A 10,377-nucleotide genomic window follows, 5' to 3' on the forward strand; every position below is an offset into this window, starting at 1 on the left:
AATTGTTTGATTAATTTAATAAGGTCCTTGATTAAATTTTGAGACTTGTCATCGTGATGAAATCATGATAATGAGAGTAAAGTCTCTTACAATTTAACCTAAATTTTATTTTTGATTGTAGGATTATTAATTTGGACATTAGTAATCTGGTTAGATCAATATTTACGTGATCGTCTTTATGGGATAAAGATTAGTTGATCTCATTAACTAAATAACATAAATAGATGATGCATATAGAGATATGATCATTGAACTGATTCATTGGATAATTCCTAATGGTTAGAATTACCATAAACTGTCAATAGGATATTCTCTTGAAGAATGTGATGTAAGAGTTTCCTTTGACCTGATATTATCATAGTAATTGATAAGTTATTTATTGTGTTTTGATACTAGACATCTATGGCCCTAGGGCGATAGTTGAAAGGATTTTGGTTACGATTAAATACTTGAAGAATTAGTGATTGATCAAGATGGAATCTGTCAACTCTTGGTAATGAGTTTAAGCTCCATGTTGTTATAAATTATAACCGGCCAAATTAATACCATAGCCAGGGCGATTGAATGAAAGAAGAAAAGAGTTTCTTAGGTCATTCAATGGTCTATTATTTTTTACATGAACACATAGCCAGTCGCCTATTAGAATTTGACAGTTGAACCATATCCTAGGGTGACCCAGAACTATAAGGACAGAAGGAATTAATACATTATTCTTCTACAGGTTCTTGAGAGTAAATTGTATATTTCATGCTATCCGGTCGTTAAGGAGTGTTGCTAGACGCCACCTTTGATTAGTATATTGATGTGATCAATTTACTACCGGCTTAGTATTGAACCTATGGGGTCACACACTAACGAGTGTTCTGATCTTTGCTAAAGGATTAATTACTTTATTATTTGATAATTAAATTAAAGAATTTAATTAGTCAAATAAATTTAGTTATTAGTCCAAATGAAATATTATTATATTCTTTGTTAGCACAGAGGATATAATTAATATTGTGGACAAGTTGAGGTTTTCTATTTTAAATAAGAAAATTAAGTTACATCTCTTGGTTGATATATATATATATATGTGTGTGTGTGTGTGTGTGTGTGTGTGTGTGTGTGTGTGTGTGTGTGTGTGTGTGTGTGTGTGTGTGTGTGTGTGTACTTGGTAATTATAATTAATATTTGTATATATGAATCCCACAAATGAGTTACATATTTTTATTTTAAAATATTAACTAAGTTGTAGAATTCAATTTAGAAGTAAATTTCATAAATGAGTTACATGTTTTTATTTTAAAAGTATGACTAAGTTGATTAATTTTTTGGACCAAATTTATTTGTTAATATTAAATATTAACAGAAATGTTATTAAATATCCGATTTTTTTGTAAACGGAATATTAATATTAAATCCAAAGGAACAGCATATGGCCTTCGCTTTTTGTAAAAGTCATTTACATTATGGCCGTTTTTAGACAAACAGTTTGCACCTCTTTAGTTTTGAAGAGTTGCACCTTTTCAGTTTGAGCTCAACATTGGCTATAAATACCAGCCCATTCTCTCAGATTTTTAATATGAACTTCTAAGTTCTCCTCTTTTCTTCTACATTGTTTTAACTACAAAGAAAGCAACAATAAGTGTGATTTGCTAGCGATCTTTGTGTTTGCTGAAACACTGGGGTTTGAAGTACTGCTACACCAGTGTGTAATTCATTCTATCTTGGGAGGAAATAATCCACAACTTTGGGTACTAGGAGGGGATTAAATTCCTTAAGAAAATACTGTGAATTTAGTGGGCTCGGATTAAATCCTCTTTCTTTTACTTTTATGTTTATATGTTATTTTATCTTCTCCATAATTATTTTACAAATACAATTTACTATCAAGCTTAAGGAATTTAATATTTTCTGTATTTGTGTTATACTCACTGTTCTGGAGACTAAAACCTTTGTGGTTTTCTACCCCATTGGAGATTAAAATCTACGTAATTTTAATGTTGTGTCATTCTTTTACAGAAATGACGAATGACAACGGGAACCAGACTGTTCCTATGGTGACTGCCAATGCATCGACAAGCCAAACAACACCGGCAGAAAAATTCGAAAAATTTTCCGGGATTGATTTCAAGTGGTGGCAGCAGAAGATGTTCTTCTACTTGACGACTTTAAGTCTGCAGAAGTTCATTAAGGAAGATGTTCCTGTTCTGGCTAATGAAACTCCAGAAAATGAATGCTTTCTCGTGACTGAGGCGTGGAAGCATTCTAATTTTCTACGCAAGAATTACATTCTTAACAGACTGGAGGACGATCTGTATAACATCTATAGTAATGTGAAGACGTCAAATCAACTGTGGATAGCGCTTGAAAGGAAATGCAAAACGGAAGATATCGGGTTAAAGAAATTCATTGCCTCTAAATTTTTGGACTACAAAATGGTAGATAGCAAGTATGTTATTACCTAAGTCCAGGAATTGCAAGTGATTATTCACGATATCCTTGCTGAAGGTCTTATCATTAATGAAGCATTCCAAGTTGCAGCGATAATTGAGAAGTTGCCTCCTTTGTGGAAGGACTTCAAAAACTACTTGAAATACAAACGCAAGGAGATGTCCCTTGAAGATCTCATTGTTTGGTTGAGAATCAAAGACGACAACGAAGCTGCTGAAAATAAAGGCCGTGGAAACTCAACAATAATGGGAGCAAACATTGTTGAGGAGACTCCTCAAAATAATAGAAAGAGGAAGAAGGCTTCAGGACCAAAAAGCAACCCAAGCAAGAAGCGGTTCAACAAAAATTGCTACAACTGTGGAAAGCCTGGACACAGATCTGCAGATTGTCGTACTCCAAAAAAAGACAAGAAGAAGGGTCAAGCAAACATGGTTGAAAAGCACGAAAATGTTGATGACTTGTGTGCTATGCTTTCTGAATGCAACCTGGTGGGAAATCCTAAGGAGTGGTGGATTGATTATGGAGCCACTCGCCATGTTTGTGCTGTTAGAGAAGCGTTTGCTACATATGCTCCTGTTGGACCCGAAGAGACGCTTTCTATGAGAAATTCTGCAACGGCCAAAATTGAAGGATGTGGGAAGATATTTCTTAAAATGACTTTTGGTAAGGTGGTGACTTTGAACAACGTCCTTCATGTTTCAGGGATTAGAAAGAACTTAGTCTCTGTTGGACTTCTTGTTAAGAACGGGTTTAAGTATGTTTTTGTATCCGATAAAGTTATAATAAGTAAGAATTAGATGTTTGTAGGAAAAAGTTACCTCACTGAGGGCCTTTTCAAGCTGAATGTAATGGTTGTTGAGAATAATAATAATATTTCAGCTTCTTCTCACTTAATTGAGTCAAATGAATTATGGAATATACGTTTGGGTCATGTCAATTATAAAACCTTGCGAAAAATAATTAATTTGGAAGGATTGCCTATGTTTGAATGCGACAAATCAAAATGTCAAATATGTGTGGAATCTAAGTATATTAAACATTCTCATAAGTCAGTTGAAAGGAATTCAAATCCTTTAGACTTAATTCACATAGATATTTGCGACATGAAGTCAATATCATCTCGCGGTGGAAAGAAGTGTTTCATAACTTTTATTGATGACAGTACTCGATATTGTTATATTTACTTACTTAATAGTAAAGATGAAGAAATAGACTCATTCAGGCAATAAAAAATTAAAGTTGAAACGCAACTTAATAAGAAAATCAAAATGATAAGAAGTGATAGGGGTGATGAATATGAATCTCCTTTTGAAGAAATATGTTTAGAATATGGAATTATTCATCAAACAACGGCTCCTTACATGCCCCAATCCAATGGAATTGCGGAAAAAAAGAATCGTTCATTAAAGAAGATGATGAACGCATTGTTGATAAGTTCTGGTTTGCCACAGAACTTGTGAGGGAAAGTCGTTCTTACGGCTAATCGGATACTAAATCGAGTACCCCATAGCAAAACACAATTCATTCCATATGAAAAATGGAAAAGAAGGAAGCCCAACTTGAATTATTTTAAAGTGTGGGGATGTTTGGCAAAAGTGCAAGTCTTAAACACAAAAGAGTAAAAATATGACCGAAAATCGTTGATTGTGTTTTCATAGGATATACGATCAATAGTAAAGCATATCGATTTCTGATTCATAAATCAAAAAATCCCGACATTCATAATAATATGGTTATATAATCAGATAATGTTGAGTTCTTTGAAAATATATATCCGAATAAAAAGGAATGTGAGTCGATTAGTGAAGGATCTAAACGACCTCGGGAAGAAACAAAAGAAAGTATATTTAATCAGGAGGATCCAAGACGTAGTAAACATCAAAGAACGTCTACTTCATTTGGACCAGATTTTGTGACTTTCTTATTGAAAAATGAGCCTCGAATATTTAAAGAAGCTATGTCTTCTTCGAAATCATTATTTTGAAAAGAGGATGTCAATAGTGAAATAGAATCCATATTAAACAACCATACATGGTAATTGGTTGATCTTCCTCCTGGAAATAAACCTTTAGGTTCTAAATGGATTCTTAAGAGGAAAATGAAAGATGATGGCACTATTGAAAATATAAGACAAGACTTGTAGTCAAAGGATATAGACAACGAGAAGGTCTTGATTATTTTGATACATACTCTCCAGTTACAATAATTACGTTCATACGAATGTTAGTTGTATTAGTTGTAGTTTACGGTCTTGAAATTCATCAAACGGACGTTAAGACGGCCTTCTTAAATGGAGATTTGGAGGAAGAAATCTATATGGAACAACTTGAAGGGTTTGTGATTCCAGGTAAAGAAAATAAGGTATGTAGACTTGTTAAGTTCCTTTACGGACTAAAACAAGCACCCAAACAATGACATGCGAAATTTGATCAAATAATGTTGTCAAATGGCTTTAAGATAAATGAATGTGATAAATGTATGTACATTAAAAATGTTCCAAATCACATAGTCATTGTTTGCTTATATGTGGATGATATGCTGATAATGAGTAATGACATTGCTAACATAAATGCGACTAAGCGTATGCTAACTAGCAAGTTTGATATGAAGGATTTGGGAGTTATTGATTTAATTCTGGGAATTAAGATCCATAAGACTCCTCAAGGTCTGGCATTGTCACAATCTCATTATATTAAGACAGTACTTGAAAAATTCAAGCACTTAGGGTTTAAAGTTGCAAAAACTCCAATTGACGTGAATCTTGCATTAGCAAAGAACAAAGGCCAAAGCATATCATAATTGGATTATGCTCGTGTATTGGGATGCTTAATGTATGTCATGAATTGTACGCGACCAGGTATAGCTTGTGTTATAAGTAAATTGAGTCGATACACGAGCAATCCAGGTCAATCTCAATGGATGGCAATGAAACGAGTTTTGGGATATTTAGAAGATACCTAGGACTTTACTTTGCACTACAGTAAATATCCTGCGGTGATTGAGGGATACTGTAATGCAAATTGGATCACCGGTTCAACTGATTCTAAGTCCACAAGTGGATATATATTCACTATTGGTGAATGAGCGGTATCTTGGAAGTCGTCCAAGCAAACTTGTATTGCCCGCTCTACAATGGAGGCTGAGTTCATAGCCATAGTTAAAGTCGGTGAAGAAGTTGAATGGCTCCGGAATTTCTTAGAAGACATTCCATTTTGTCCCAAACCCTTGGCACCAATATGCATATATTGCGATAGTCAAGCGGCAATTGAAAGGGCTGGGAGCATGATATATAACGGTAAATCTCATCATATACGACGAAGACATAAAATCGTTAGGAAATTACTCCCTAGAGGAATTATCACGATTGACTATGTAAAGTCAAGCGATAATGTGTCGGATCCACTTACAAAAGGCCTAACTAGAGAGGAAGTTGAGAAATCATCGAAGAGAATGGGACTATGGCCAAGAACAAGCCATTGTGGCGGTAACTATACCTAGAAGACTGGAGATCCCAAGATCCAGATTCAAGGAGAACAAACAAAGTCATTAATGAAGGTTCAATATTGTCAACTAAAATTTTGGTCCATTATCGTGATGAGACAATGTTTAGTACCAAGGATAATGCATTAAGTTTTTTTTAATGATTTCTAAATTTGATACGGGGTATATCAAATAGTGTATCTACGGGATGACATGTTTAGGAATCACCTATGTAAGTTTGAAGTGTTAGTCGTTTCAAGAAAAATTTTGTAAGGCCATTTCTCTACGCACTTATGAAACCAGGCAGTGTTCATGGCTGAAACGAACACAACAATGAGAGCTAAAGACGGTTAAGGGTTGGTTCTATGACTTATAGTTGTCTAGGTATACACCAAAGTTCGACGGTTCAAAGATATCAAATCTACCGATTGACCGAGTATATCCGACATAAGTTCACTACGGAAAGTTCAAAGGAAAACCTACTTATCCAGATGCAATTAATCCTTGCTTGCGAATCACACAGTTTTTTATGCATATTTCCGTGATATAGCCATTCCCCATTTATGTGGAGAATTGTTGGGTTTTTAAGCTTAAATGTATATTAAAAGAGGGTGAATGAAAAATGGAGGGAAATTAAAAATATTTGAGTTTCTCTCCTTATCAAAGGGACATTGTCCCATATTGGAAGAGAAAAAGATTTTTGATGGGTATATATACAATTGCTCTTCTTCTAGCTCTTAAAGAGTTAAGAAGAAGGCAAGCCTCGCGCCGTCGTCATCGTCGCTTGCTCGGCTCGGCTTCGGCTTCAGATTCAGATTTGGATTTGGATTTTGTCAAATGATCGATTGATTGATTATTTTTTGGATGAAATTTATTTGTTAATAGTAAATATTAACAGAAATATTTTTTGTAAACAGAATATTAATATTAAATCCAACGGAACAGTATATGTCTTCGCTTTTTGTAAAAGCTATTTATGTTATGGCCGTTTTTAGACAAACAGTTTGCACCTCTTCAGTTTTGAAGAGTTGTACCTCTTCAGTTTTGAAGAGTTGCACCTCTTCAGTTTGAGCTCAACATTGCTATAAATACTAGTCCGATCAATGCAAGAAAGTTTGCCAAATATTTATTTTTCGCCCAATATGTACGTCATGCCATCACACTAAGCATAATCAGATATCAAGGTGGACCAAAGCCCCATATCAAGTAGGGTCAAAACCCAATAGTTAAGAAAATCAAGAACCATATTAAAAATGGCTTCCTAATTCGTACTTAACACGGACAAGTATCATAATTTAAGACGAACTATAAATCCGAAGTCAAGATGGCAAAATATCCAAATCAAGAGGCATGCCAAGATGAGTGACAAAGTCACTTCCACAAGAAGGACAAAGTCCCAACAAGAATGCAAAATGATCAAGCAAATCTGTACGAGTGGGCGATTTAGCGAATATCTTACAATACTTGATATAACACGAATACAACGATATAAATTGAAGACAAGAAAAAGAAAATATCAAGTTATTTCAAAATATTCCAGCAAGTAAAAAGAGTGCAAAGTTTATACACAAACCTTGATGTTTTGCCACAAAAATAGTTCAACCACAACTTGAGGATGTTCGAATCGTTTATGCCATACACAAACCAAATCCGTCCACTTTCTCAAACACTTCCCCTTAGATTTTACAAGGGTATATATACATTAAATACATAATCAAATATCTATATAAGTTTAGTGATTTAACATGTCAAACTAAATATGACATTGGTGCAAATTACCCAAAAACATTTAAACAGAAATTCTGGACAGTATCACTGTCTTGCGTTGTGACTCGATTTTGAAGATGAAAATGGAAAAACTAGACTCTGTGGTCTTCATCGCAGTTATAGATATATGTCTTACAATTTCAGAACATCTTAAATCACCCCATATCAGTTTTGTACAAAATATTATGCTAAAATTACTAACAGTAGTACAGGGAGGGTTTGTAAAATAGAAAATCTGGGCAGCACCTGCCCTGTACTTCATCACCCATTTTCGGGTAAATAAAAGACAACCCAAGTTTTGGTAACTGAATAAGAGTTATAGATCTATGAAATAGGTTTCCAGAAAAGTTTGGATCACTTAAAACAGATCCCTATACAAGAAGATAAGAAGAAAACACTAATAGTTGTCTAGTGTAAAAACAGACTTAGTAACTTACCACAAAAGAGAGGAGCAACTTGAGCTTCACCAATAACTAGTTTGGATGGTTGATTTAGTGAAACTTTCTGATGGTTATCATGATGTATTTCAGGTGATACGAAGGAGAGAGAAAGAGAGTAAGGATTTTCTTTGACATGAAAGAATGAAATATGAGAGGAGGTTATAGAAAAGTAAGTCAAATAAGTAATATTTATGAATTGGATAAGTATGAAATAAAATTGGGTGCCCAAACTACTAAATATCTTCAGATAAATACAAAATGGTGGTAGTCCTAAACCTTAAATATCTAATGTATTTAATAACAATTCATCAAAATGATATTAAGTGTTACACATAGCAACATCATGAAACTTCTTTTGTTAATATTAACACAACCTAAAGTAAGAAATTTTCATATTATTGTCAATTTCATATTTAGGAAGTGCGAAGTAAAATCTATCCTCATTATAAAGATGCTCAATCGAGAACGCAAATATTAGTAAAAATTTTGGGGTGTTACATTTATAAATCAGTCTCTTAGTTTGAGATATTTGGATTACTTCCCTTGTTCTTTTTTATACTTTTCCAATAAATAAAATTAGCTTTTAAATATAAAAAATGGTGTATATCCATTTTCAGCAAGACACTTTATTCATTCCCAAAAGTGTGTCTCTTAAACATCCGAGTCTAACAAACTTCATGAGTGAGTTACAATCGCGGATGGCGTGTCAAACTGATAAATCATTAAATGACGCGTAGATTTAAAAAAAATATATATTCCAGTCACTTTCTTATTAAAAACGATAATTTTTTAATTAAAACTACCCATACCCCTCTTTCTTCCTGCCGCCCAAAAAACGATGTCTTTCATAAACTCTTTGTTCTTGTAATGTTCATTGCATACTTCAATGTCTTCTTTATCACAGTGGATAATCTGGATACGAACAAAACTCCATCATGAATTCCCTAGGTTAGCAAAGAAGTTCGTATATTTAAAAAATTGAATAAAAAGAAACCAAGACATGAAATTCCAAATGGTTGGTATGTGGAACAAGAAAATGATAGGTTTGAGGAAGAAAATGTGTAAATATGAAAAATTGACAATTTTATAGCATTAGAAATATATACTAGTTGGTAAGGGGGTAGAGAATCTTTGTTGAATAGATTTTAACAAAATTTAAGTTCCCAAGAGAGGTAGTGTTAAATATATTGGATTTATAATACAAGGTAACAGGAAAATTGACGAAGATGTCACGCATCATATCAGAGCAGGATGGATGAATAAGACTATAAGAGGCTCGCTTCCGGGGTCTTGTGTGATAAGAATGTGCCGCTGAGACTTAAAGGTAAGTTCTACAAGGTTGTAGTTAGACCGACTATGTTGTATGGAGCAGAGTGTTGGCCGATCAACAAGTTTCATACCCAAAAGCTAAAAGCAGCTGATATGAGGATGCTGAGGTGGATGTGTGGGTATACCCGGTTGGATAAGATTAAGAATGAAGTTATTCGGAAAAAGGTGGGAGTGGCCCCTGTGGAGGATAAAATGCGGGAGGCAAGGTTGAGATGGTTCGGGCATGTTAAGAGGAGAAGTATAGAAGCCCCAGTTAGAAGGTGCGAGAGGTTAGCCTTGGTGGACAGTAGGAGGGGTAGAGTTAGGCCTAAGAAGTCTTGGGGAGAGGTTATTAGGCGGGACATGGCGCAACTGGAGCTGACTGAGGACATGGCCCTAGACATGAGGGTGTGGAGGTCAAAAATTAGGGTAGAATGTTCGTAGGTAGTCGAGCATTTCTCTTTGTCTTACTCGGTTCGCTAGTATTAGTGTTAGTATGATTCTTTTTATTCATAGATGGCTATTACTACCTGGAGTTTGACTGTATTTTGGATTCGATCTTATTTCATATTACTGTTATTACTACTTGTTGCAATTAACAACCGCTCTGCCCTTCCAGGAATAGGGGTAAGACTGCGTAAATCTTACCCTCTTTAGAGCACTCTCGTGGGAAAACAGTAATTTTTTTTTTTTTGTTGTTGTTGAGAGAATTAGCCCTTCTACACTAATGAAAATTTCCCTATTTTTCTCTAATTGTTTCCTAGACCTACCTTAAGCCTATACAACGGTCCGTGTCGACGGGTTCAGTTAGTCTTCACGGACACGTAGAGAACAAACTGCTCTTCCAACCAAAACCGGCCAAGTCATCATAATTCCACGTGGAGAAAATCGATTTGCTCGGGCTGCTGACATCCCAACACTAAAAAAGACTCCTGCATCGACCCAA

This window comes from Nicotiana tabacum, chromosome 4, assembly GCF_000715075.1.
Source record: "Nicotiana tabacum cultivar K326 chromosome 4, ASM71507v2, whole genome shotgun sequence".
Lineage (NCBI taxonomy): Eukaryota > Viridiplantae > Streptophyta > Magnoliopsida > Solanales > Solanaceae > Nicotiana > Nicotiana tabacum.